We start from the raw sequence: 12,901 nt of genomic DNA on the forward strand, positions 1-12,901 counted from the left end.
TGTTTCCATCTTGGTACCATATTTAAAGGAAGATGCTCAGATCTGAAGCTACTCTAAAGTTAGAGACCAGAATGATATCCATGGGGGATAGATGAGAGACCTGGTATGGAGTTTTTTTGGTCTTAAGTTTTGGTTTTTGTCTGGAGAAGTGTATTTGTTGGGATGGGAGGAATGGGGTGGGGGGTGGCAGAAGGTCCCAGGGATATAATAGATGTTCTTACAGTCTGAAGACTCAGGGAATTAGGCTTGTCATATGTGACCTGAGGGACTGAAGCTAGGATCAGTGAATTTAATCTATAGAAGAGAGTGGCTGTGAGATAATAGAAAATAGATATTGGTCTCTGAACACTGGGAACATCTCTTGTTCTATATTGGTCTTTGACCTGTGTTCCTGACACGGAGCTCCTGAAACCCTTGTAATTTTGTGGGTGGTAGGAGTGTCTTGTTCTAATGGGGTGACTCTGGGTGGGCTCCTGGATGGCTCCTGAATGAGGGCTGGTCACTGGAAAGATGGACTGAGACATGATCAGAAGCTTAGAATTTTCAGTGCCCCCCCCGTTCCCCCCCACTTCTCATGAAGGGAGAAGGGCTGAAATTGGAAGTAATCATGGATCGTTCCTATGTGATGAAGCCTCCATAAAATCCCAAAAAGAACAGGGCTCAGAGAGCTCACAGGTTGGGCTGGGAGAGTGGTGCGCCTGGACAGGTTATGGAAGCTCCGTGCCCTTTCCCACGTATCTTGCCCTCTGCACCTCTCCCATCTGTATTTTCACCTGTATCTTTTATCATGTCCTTTTATAATAAACTAGTAAACATAAGTGTTTTCCTGAGTTCTGTGAACTGCTCTAGAAAATTAATCAACCCCAAGGAGAGGAGGTCTTTGGAACTTCTATAGCTGGTCAGAAGCACAGGTGAAAACCTGAGCTTGTAGCTGGTGTCTGAAGTGGTGGTGGGAGGGATGGCTGGGGGAGAGTGGTCAGTCTTATGGGACTGAGCCCTTAACCTGCAGTATCTGAGGCTATCTCCAAGTACACAGTGTCAGAATTGAGAAATTGTAGAACATGCAGCTGGTGTCACAGAATTGCTTGTTGTGGGAAAAAGCTTGCACATGTTTGGTGCCCAGAAGTGAAGTGTTTTCTGTGAGTAGTAAAGGAGACTCACAGGGAGGGAAGACATGTTAGGAAAGAACTAAGTTCTTCCCTACACAGGAAGGAAAAAAGCTGTTTTTCCTTAACAGTGGCATAGGGCAGACTCATGGAACTTGCCTAAAACAGTGAAAAAAGCAAAGAAAGTGCAAATGCCATATGGAAAAAGCAAGAAAAGGAAATGCCATGTGAAAGAGTACAGTACAGTCTGTTGGGTTGGGGTTATTGGAGACATTTTCTCTTATGTATGTAAAGTTCAAATATTTTATAATATTTTTACTCTGTTTTATTATGAAATACAACGTTTAGAAAAGACTATGAAACAAAAGTGGATGGAATAGTGAATAACTGCAGAATAGGAACACCTAAATAGTAGTTTGGACCAGTTTTCTAGGAAGTGAAACCCTATGTTAATAAGGCTTGGTTCCTGAGCTCATTTCATCTTTGCCTTATTTCAATCAGCTAGATTCAGTTGGCAGCAAAGGAAAACCAGGAAACAGCACTTTATTAGGGCAAGTCTTCCTTTCTGCTACAAAGGAAACCAGTTTTTTACTGATGACCAAAGAGAAGCATCATTTTCACATGTAGGGCTGCACTTTGATTATCAATTAACTACAAATTGCTTAGCAATTACCATTCAGTTTCTTTCCAGGCAGAAACCAGGCAGTTTTCCTCTCCCTTGACAGTTCTACCTCACTAATGATGTCCACTATCCACTCCTGTCCTTGGTGCTGTATACATCAGAAGAGAAATAATCAGGGAGACTCCTACAAACTAATCTGATGCTCCTTCAGTTAATTTCCCTTGGTGGCTATCTGTAGAGGAAGCTACATACTAATATATAAACAGGGAGCCTAAATGAATGGGGGGGGATGGAGGTGGGGGAAGCCCCAAGATTTGGATTTCAAAGCACCTTCCCTACACAGTACAGTAAGTCCCCTACATACGAACCTTCAAGTTGCGAGCTTTCAAAGACGCAAACGTGCGTTTGCATGTCCAGTCACGTAAGTTAGTTCATGTGTCTGGCGTACATTGTCACGTATGTGCGTCCTCTACACGTGGTTTGCTTTTGTGTACTTTACAGTACTGTATAGAGTACAGTAGTACAGTATGTTTATTTCAAGCCCAGGATGTCTGGAAACAAGCATAAAAGCAGCGGTGATATAGCTGGTACTGCTAAGAAGTGCCAGGTATTGGAGGCCCAGAGAAAGGATGAAGAGAGACAAGAGGAAGAAGTAACTGAAGAACTGAAGAGATTCATGACGCAGGAAATGGCAGGGGATTTTCTTTATTTGAGGAGGCACTGTTAGTTTTTGAGACACAGGACCTGAACACAGAACGGTACACAAAGGTTGCAGCAGCTGTTCAGAATGCAATCCAGTGCTACTGTATCATCTATGACGAGAAAAAAAGAGCTACTACCCAGACATCACTGGATCGTTTTTTAAAGAGGGTAGATAGAATTGAATCCAGCAAGGAACCAGAACCTGTGCCGTCAACGTCAGGCATGAGTGAAATTGCATCTTGCCCTCCGTCTCCTATTGCTGACGATCCTTCTGCTCTACCGTCTCCCACCTCCTCTCCCTCCTCCAATCAGTAACTCTTCTTGCCTGTTCACTTGATGCCAGCCCTTGTATGCCAGGTATTGTGCTATACTACTGTATTTTTCAAGGTACTGTACTGTAAGATTAAAAATTTTATTTTTTGTGTTTTTTATGTATTATTTGTGTGAAAAGTATTATAAATCTATTACAATCCTGTGCTATATAGCTGATTGTTAGTTAGTTGGGTATCTAGGCTAACTTTGTTGGACATAGGAACAAATTGGACTTACGAACGCGCTCTCAGAACGGAACTCGTGCATATGTAGGGAACGTACTGTATTTCTTGCCACATGACCATCTCCATCCCACCTGGCAGGAGATGTCAAATGATTACTTCCTCAAATTCACTTTCCATCTTATCAGTAAAAGAATGGTAGAAGACTAGAGGGCTGAGATATGTAGGTACTTGGAGTTTTGTGTTTGGGGTTAATGGACCTTGGACATATTAACATAATTACATGAGTACTGAGTCCAAGTTGTCATGCAGACCATTCTCAGCAGGGCTCCTACCTACCCCGATCCTCTTGCTCTGACCATCCCCAAACCACACTTGATCCAACTTCTCATTTGCTCTTCTTTCCCCACTTCAACTCCAGCAGTGGTCCTTGTTAGGAAAGCACCAACACACACACACCCCAACCCCACCCCTCACAACTTTCTTTTCCTACTGCTAACCTCTACTGCATATACCCTTAAGGTAATGGTGATAGATTGACAGTTGCATATACCCTTAAGGTAATGGTGATAGATTGACAGTTACAAGAATTGACGATTACAGAAGACAGAAATCATCTGGACCAAAATTCAATGATAATTTTTGTAGTAATATTTATAGATTCAGAGAGCATCCCTGGATGTAGAGAAAGCTTTACATGCAAAATCCATGCTAAGAGGCATGTAATCACTCAAGTAAAGGTAATACTGTGATCTTTGATTAGGCATTTGGAGCCATTTTATCTTCTGTTCATTAGTGTAAAATATACTATTTTGTAACTGACCGGATCCTTTTAGCTGAGAAATACCCTCTAGTATTGTATCATCATCCTGAGAAGAGAGGTGAGATGGGGAGGAACAATTTCTCAAAAGTGAAAGTAAAATGCCTTTTGCTGAAAAAACATCTCCATTTGGATGGATTGTGTACACAGCGTTTTGACATTGCTCTTTTTTTAAAAAAATTATTTATGTTTGGCTGTGTTGGGTCTTCATTGCTGCACACAGGGTTTCCCTAGTTGCGGTGAGCAGGGGCTACTCTTTGTTGCGGTGCATGGGTTTCTCATTGCGGTGGCTTCACTTTTTGTGGAGCACTGGCTCTAAGCACATGGGCTTCAGTAGTTGCAGCACACGGGATCGTAGTTGTGGCTCACAGGCTCTAGAGCACAGGCTCAGTAGTTGGAGCGCACGGGGCTTAGTTGCTCAGCAGCATGTGGGATCTTCCAGACCAGAGAGGAAACCCGTGTCCCCTGCATCTGCAGGAGGATTCTCAACTACTGCGCCACCAGGGAAACCCTGACATTGCTCTTTTACTTACTGAAAAGAGAATGAGAAAAGGGAAAAATATAAATGAAACTGAAATTTTCACTGAGGGGATCTTCTCAAGAAGTATATGAAGAAAAATATATTAAAAATGGTCGGACCTTCAAGATGGCGGAAGAGTAAGATGTGGAGATCACCTTCCTCCCCACAAATACATCAAAAATACATATACATGTGGAACAACTACAGAACACCTACTGAACGTTGGCAGAAGACCTGACTTCCCAAAAGGCAAGAAACTCCCCACATACCTGGGTAAGGCAAAAGAAAAAAAGACAAAATAATAGGGACAGGACCTGCACCTCTGGGAGGGAGCTATGAAGGAGGAAAAGTTTCCACATACTAGGAAGCCCCTTCACTGGAGGAGACAGTGGTAGCGGGGGGGAAGCTTCAGAGCCATGGAGGAGAGCATGGCAACAGGGGTGCACAGGGCAAGGTGGAGAGATTCACACACAGAGGATCGGTGCTGACCAGCACTCACCAGCCTGAGAGGCTCATCTGCTCACCCGCCAGGGTGGGCGGAGGCTTGAGCTTCGGTCGGATCCCAGGGAGAGGACTGGGGTTGGGTGCGTGAACACAGCCTGAAGGGGGCTAGTGCAACACAGCTAGCCAGGAGGGAATCCAGGAAAAAGTCTGGAACTGCCTAAGAGGCAAGAGACCACTGTTTTTGGGTGCACGAGGAGAGGGAATTCAGAGCACTGCCTAAACGAGCTCCAGAGATAAGTACGAGCCATGGCTATCAGTGCGGACACCAGAGACGGGCATGAAACGTTAAGGCTGCTGCTGCAGCCACCAAGAAGCCTGTGTGCAAGCACAGGTCACTGTCCACACCTCCCGTCCCAGAAACCTGTGCAGTCCGCCACTGCCAGGGTCCCGTGATCCAGGGACAACTTCCCTGGGAGAACGCACGCATGCCTCAGGCTGCTGCAACGTCATAATGGCCTCTGCCACCGCAGGCTCGCCCCGCATTCCATGCCCCTCCCTCCCCCTTGCCTGAGTGAGCCAAAGCCCCCTAATCAGCTGCTACTTTAACCCCATCCTGTCTGGGTGAAGAACAGATGCCCACAGGTGACCTACATGCAGAGGCAGGGCCAAATCCAAAGCTGAACGCCAGGAGCTGTGCAAACAAAGAATAGAAAGGGAAATCTCTCCCAGCAGCCTCAGGAGCAGCAAATTAAATCGCCACAATCAACTTGATGTACCCTGCATCTGTGGAATACCTGAGTAGACAATGAACCATCCCAAAATTGAGGTGGTGGACTTGGGAGCAATGATATATATATTTTTCTCCATTTTCCCTTTTTGTGAGTGTGTATTTTGTGAGTATTTTTACAGCACCATAAGTGAAATTGAAAATTCTCTACAAGGAATCAATAGCACAATGACTGAGGCAGAAGAACGGATAAGTGATCTGGAAGATAAAATACTGGAAATAACTACTGCAGAGCAGAATGAGGAAAAAGAATGGAAGAATTGAGGACAGTCTCAGAGACCTCTGGGAGAACATTAAACACACCAACATTCGAATTATAGGGGTCCCAGAGGAAGAGAAAAGGAAAGGGACTCAGAAAATATTTGAAGAGATTATAGTTGAAAACTTCCCTAATGTGGGAAAGGAAATGGTTAATCAAGTCCAGGAAGCGCAGAAAGTCCCATACAGGATAATTCCAAAGAGAAACACACGAAGACACATATTAACCAAACTATCAAAAATTAAATACAAAGAAAAAATATTAAAAGCAGAAAGGGAAAAACAACAAATAACATACAAGGGAATCCCCATAAGGTTAACAGCTGATCTTTCAGCAGACATTCTGCAAGCCAGAAAGGAGTGGCAGGACATATTTAAAGTGATGAAAGGGAAAAACCTACAACCAAGATTACTCTACCCATCAAGGATCTCATGCAGATTCGATGGAGAAATTAAAACATTTACAGACAAGCAAAAGCTAAGAGAATTCAGCACCACCAAACCAGCTTTAAAACAAATGCTAAAGGAACTTCTCTACGCAGGAAACATAAGAGAAGGAAAAGACCTACAATAACAAACCCAAAACAATTTAAAAAATGGTAATAGGAACATACATATTGACAACTACCTTAAATGTAAATGGCTTAAATGCTCCCACCAAAAGACAGACTGGCTGAATGGATACAAAAACAAGACCCATATATATGCTGTCTACAAGAGACTCACTTCAGACCTAGGCACACATACAGACTGAAAGTGAGGGGATGGAAAAAGATATTTCATGCAAATAGAAATCAAAACAAAGCTATAGTAGCAATTCTCATATCAGACAAAATAGACTTTAAAATAAAGACTATTATAAGAGGCAAAGAAGGACACTACATAATGATCAAGGGATCAATCCAAGAAGATATAACAATTGTAAATAAGTATGCACCCAACATAGGAGCACCTCAATACATACAGCAAATGCTAACAGCCATACAATTGGAAATCGACAGTAACACAACCATAGTAGGGGACTTTAACACCCTACTTTCACCAATGGACAGATCATCCAAAATGAAAATAAATAAGGAAACACAAGCTTTAAATGATACATTAAACAAGATGGACTTAATTGATATTTATAGGACATTCCATCCAAAAACAACAGAATACACTTTCTTCTCAAGTGCTCATGGAACATTCTCCAGGATAGATCTTATCTAGGGTCACAAATCAAGCATTGGTAAATTTGAGAAAATTGAAATCGTATCAAGTATCTTTTCCAACCACAATGCTATGAGACAAGATATCAATTAAAGGAAAAAAATCCGTAAAAAATACAAATACATGGAGGCTAAACAATACACTACTTAATAACCAAGAGATCGCTGAAGAAATCAAAGAGGAAATCAAAAAGTACCTAGAAACAAATGACAAAACCCACGATGACCCAAAACGGATGGGATGCAGCAAAAGCACTTCTAAGAGGGAAGTTTACAGCAATAAAATCCTACCTCAAGAGACAAGAAACATCTCAAGTAAATAACCTAACCTTACACCTATAGCAATTAGAAAAAGGAGAACAAAAGAAACCCCAAAGTTAGCAGAGGGAAAGAAATCATAAAGATCAGATCAGAAATAAAGGAAAAAGAAATGAAGGAAACGTTAGCAAAGATCAAGATAACCAAAAGCTAGTTCTTTGAGCAGGTAAACAAAATTGATAAACCATTAGCCAGACTCCTCAAGAAAAAAAGGGAGAAGACTCAAATCGATAGAATTAGAAATGAAAAAGAAGTAACAACTGACACTGCAGATATACAAAGGATCATGAGAGATTACTACAAACAACTATATGCCAATAAAATGGACAACCTGGAAGAAATGGGCAAATTCTTAGAAAAGCACAACCTTCCAAGACTGAACCAGGAAGAAATAGAAAATATAAACAGACCAATCACAAGCACTGAAATTGAAACTGTGATTAAAAATCTTCCAACAAACAAAGCCCAGGACCAGATGGCTTCACAGGTGAATTCTATCAAGCGTTCAGAGAAGAGCTAACACCTATCCTCCTTAAAATCCTTCAAAATATAGCAGAGGGAGGAACACTCGGAAACTCTTTCTATGAGGCCACCATCACCCTGATACCAAAACCAGACAAAGATGTCACAAAGATAGAAAACTACAGGCCAATATCACTGATGAACATAGATGCAAAAATCTTCAACAAAATACTAGCAAACAGAATCCAACAACACATTAAAAGGATCATACACCATGATCAAGTGGGGTTTATCCCAGGAATGCAAGGATTCTTCAATATACGGAAATCAACCAATGTGATACACCATATTAACAAATTGAAGGATAAAAACCATATGATCATCTCAATAGATGCAGAAAAGCTTTCAACACCCATTTATGATAAAAACCCTACAGAAAGTAGGCATAGAGGGAACTTAACTCAACATAATAAAGGCCATATATGACAAGCCCACAGCCAACATCGTTCTCAATGGTGAAAAACTGAAACCATTTCCTCTAAGATCAGGAACAAGACAAGGTTGTCCACTCTCACCACTATTATTCAACATAGTTTTCGAAGTTTTAGCCACAGCAATCAGAGAAGAAATAAAAATAAAAGGAATCCAAATCTGAAAAGAAGAAATAAAGCTGTCACTGTTTGCAGATGACATGATACTATACATAGAGAATCCTAAAGATGCTACCAGAATACTACTAGAGCTAATCAATGAATTTGGTAAAGTAGCAGGATACAAAATTAATGCACAGAAATCTCTGGCATTCCTATACACTAATGATGAAAAATCTGAAAGAGAAATTTAGGAAACACTCCCATTTACCACTGCAACAAAAAGAATAAAATACCTAGGAATAAACTTACATAAGGAGACAAAAGACCTGTATGCAGAAAACTATAAGACACTGATAAAAGAAATTAAAGGTGATACAAACAGATGGAAAGATATACCATGTTCTTGGGTTGGAAGAATCAACATTGTGAAAATGACTATACTACCCAAAGCAATCTACAGATTCAATGCAATCCCTATCAAACTACCATTTGCATTTTTTACAGAACTAGAACAAAAAACTTCACAACTTGTATGGAAACACAAAAGACCCCGAATAGCCAAAGCAATCTTGAGAAAGAAAAATGGAGCTGGAGGAATTCGGCTCTTGGATTTCAGACTACACTACAAAGCTACAGTCATCAAGGCAGTATGGTACTGGCACAAAAACAGAAATATAGTTTAATGGAACAGGATAGATAGGCCAGAGAGAAACCCATGCACTTATGGTCACCTTATCGTTGATAAAGGAGGCAAGAATATACAATGGAGAAAAGACAGCCTCTTCAATAAGTGGTGCTGGGAAAAGTGGACAGCTACATGGAAAAGAATGAAATTAGAACACTCCCTAACACCATACACAAAAATAAACTCAAAATGGATTAAAGACCTAAATGTAAGGTCGACACTATTAAACTCTTAGGAAGAGGAAAACATAGAACACTCTATGACATACATCACAGCAAGATCCTTTTTGCCACACCTGCCGGAGACATGGAAATAAAAACAAAAATAAACAAATGGGACCTAATGAAACTTAAAAGCTTTTGCGCAGCAAAGGAAACCATAATCAAGACAAAAAGACAACCCTCAGAATGGGAGAAAATATTTGCAAACGAAGCCACTGACAAAGGATTAATCTCCAAAATTTACAAACAGCTCATGCAGCTCAATATCAGAAAAACAAACAACCCAATCCAAAAATGGGCAGAAGACCCAATAGACATTTCACCAAAGCAGATATACAGATGGCCAACAAACACATGAAAGGATGCTCAACATCACTAATCATTAGAGAAATGCAAATCAAAACTACAATGAGATATCACCTCACAGTAGTCAGAATGGCCATCATCAAAATATCTACAAACAATAAATGCTGGAGAGGGTGTGGAGAAAAGGGAACCCTCCTACACTGTTGGTGGGAATGTAAATTGATACAGCCACTGTGGAGAACAGTATGGAGGTTCCTTAAAAAACTAAAAATAGAACTACCATACAACCCAGCAATCCCACTACTGGCCATATACCCTGAGCAATCCATAATTCAAAAAGAGTCATATACCACAATGTTCCTTGCAGCTCTATTTACAATAGCCAGGACATGGAAGCAACCTAAGTGTCCATCAACAGACGAATGGATAAAGAAGATGTGGCACTTATATACAATGGAATATTGCCCAGCCATAAAAAGAAATGCATTTGAGTTATTTCTAGTGAGGTGGATGGACCTAGAGTCTGTCATACAGAGTGAAGTTAAGTCAGAAGGAGAAAAATAAATACCGTATGCTAACACATATATATGGAATCTAAAGAAAAAATAATGGTTCTGAAGAACCTCGGGGCGGGACAAGAATAAAGACACAGACAGAGAATGGACTTGAGGACACGGGGAGGGGGAAGGGTAAGTTGGGCGAAGTGAGAGAGTGGCATGGACATATATACACTACCAAATGTAAAATAGCTAGCTAGAGGGAAGCAGCTGCATAGCACAGGGAGATCAGCTGGGTGTTTTTGTGACCACGTAGAGTGGTGGGATAGGGAGGGTGGGAGGGAGATGCAAGAGGGAGGAGATATGGGGATATATGTATATGTAAATCTGATTCATTTTGTTATAAAGCTGAAACTAACACACCATTGTAAAGCAGTTATACTCCAATAAAGATGTTAAATAAATAAATTCATAAATACATAAATATAAAAATGGTCTCCGTTTACTAGCAACTAAACGTGGTTAATTTGGGAGAATTTTTAAGATCCAGGAGGTCTCCTAAAGATAATGTCAAGTAACTATTTATGAAAGTCAGATTGTAGAGAGAAATTAAAGTTAACAAATTACTAAATTATGTCTTGGTTTGATCCTAATTTTCAAAAGTGGGTTTTACAGATGAGTAAGAATCCTCTGGGAGAATATATTCTAAAATAATGATTCTCTCTGGCTGTTGGAATTGGTGGTATTTTTCCTTTTTGCATTATCTATATCATAACATCTTTTAACATGAAAACTATATTACTTGGTTAAGGGAACCACTTAAAACTTTATGATAAAATATATTTGTTTAGTTTTGATTACATTTACTATTTTACTGAATATTTTAATACTCAATGGGAAAATTATTACTATAAATTATAAGTTTTGAAGAAAAAATATACAAGTTGGTCTAATGGTAAAACAGTGGCTTTGGGAATTTTAGACCTAAGTTTAAGTCCGCTCTTTCACTAACTAAAAGATGTTGAGTAAATAAAATAACTTTACGGATTCTCAATTTTCTTAGCATAAAATAGGGCAAACGCGTCAGATAATCTCCAGGGTCCCTTCCAGCTCTCTTATTCCATTTAGTGAATCTTGCGACCAGTCTGTATGGCTGTGGCGAACTACTGCCACCTGGTGGCAATTATCTAAAGTTAGGGGGCTAATTTAAGGTATAAAATCCCGTCGTTCATTCATTTATTCACATTTGTAATTGCCTAGCATCTGTGTGCTGAACAAGTGCCGGCATCATCATTCATTCAATTTAGTGTTTTTCTAGATGATATACGTGAAACAACTAAGACATGAGCTGTCACATGCTAGCTACATGACCTTGAGGACATCATCTAACCACTATCTTCCCATCTGAAAAATCAAGATAGTAATATCCACCTTACATTATTAGAAAATCTAGAGTTGATGGATGTAAAGTATCTCAGACAGTCCATAGCAAAGAATATTTGGTCAATAAATGGTCACAATTATCTTCAGGAATGTTACCATCTAGCAGGGGAAGTCAGATAAATATAGAAATCTCTGCAGTAAGCGATATACCTTGAAAATACAAAGAAGACACAAGGCATATTCATAAAATGGCAAAACGAAAGTTCAGATAGACTGGTGTGTAAAGGACATATAGAAAATCGCTGGTAAGCATCCTGGAATTGTAGGTTGCAGGTTCACTCTGGAGGGTCCTAAACACCAGGGAAGCAATGGCCAGCCGTGGAAGAGTTTGGGGCAAAGAGTGACATCACCAGAGCTGAGCTTCAGGAGTTGATATTAATCTGATGTCTGTGACAATGAGGTTAAGAAGCCATCACCAAAATAGCCAGCTAATGAGCACAGAGGATGGAAATGACAGTGAGAAACTGTAAGAACAAAATAGGGACTGCATCTTTCAAGCTGACCTAAGACATTGTTAGATAACACATGGATTGCCTGAGCCTAAAGGAGGCTATGTGTTTGGGGTCATGAAACCAACCAAACCACAGCAGTTGTAGGGCTAGTTTCCAAGTTCCTGATCAAGGGTCTCATACCCCTTCTCCATTCAGGAAAGACGTTAACCCAACTTTCCACTCAGGTATGAACACTGAACCACATATGAGGTTGGCCCTGTCGTCACACATTGTACAAGTAGATAAAAAAGAAGCAACCTTTTTGTGACTATTTTCTGATGTGCCAGGGGCTAGAGGGGAAATATGACAAAAATACTCTTCAAGTCCAATCACTTTGACTATTAGAAAGCGCATTATACTTAAAGAAAAATAAAATCCCAAGGGTGGCCCCATTTAGAAACCTCTGTGGGATTTATAATGACTTAATTTTTAGTTGACATGAAATATTTTTTTTCTGGCATCTTAGGGAAGCAGGCAATTTCAGAGGTGATGTTTTGACAAACAGTAGCATAGATCAGGACAAATGACAGGAAGCTCTCATAAAATAGACCTTGACTAGGGCAAAGGCAAATAATGATATGATCCCTGCAGCTATATGTTTGGAATGTAAACATTATATTGTTGGGCATGACAAGGAAAATAACATTAGAAAGAGACTAATGCTGTATGGGGGTCCTGTCAGATAGGGAGTGTAGGATAATTCCATGATATGTGCAATAATACGGTTCAGAAAAAAGAAGGTGCCCGCTGGCTGAAACTGTGTTTGATTATCATAGAAGAGATGAAACGCTTTTTCATAGTCAGAAAAATCAATATACAGCCAAAGAAGAGAAGCCGTTTGATGATAAGGCAATAAAAACTTCAAAGGGTAACTTAGAAATGCTTCCTAATTCATGTCAGCCTAAACTTAGCCCCGTGCTG

Source organism: Grampus griseus (assembly GCF_964374135.1).
Source record: "Grampus griseus genome assembly, chromosome: 2".
NCBI lineage: Eukaryota > Metazoa > Chordata > Mammalia > Artiodactyla > Delphinidae > Grampus > Grampus griseus.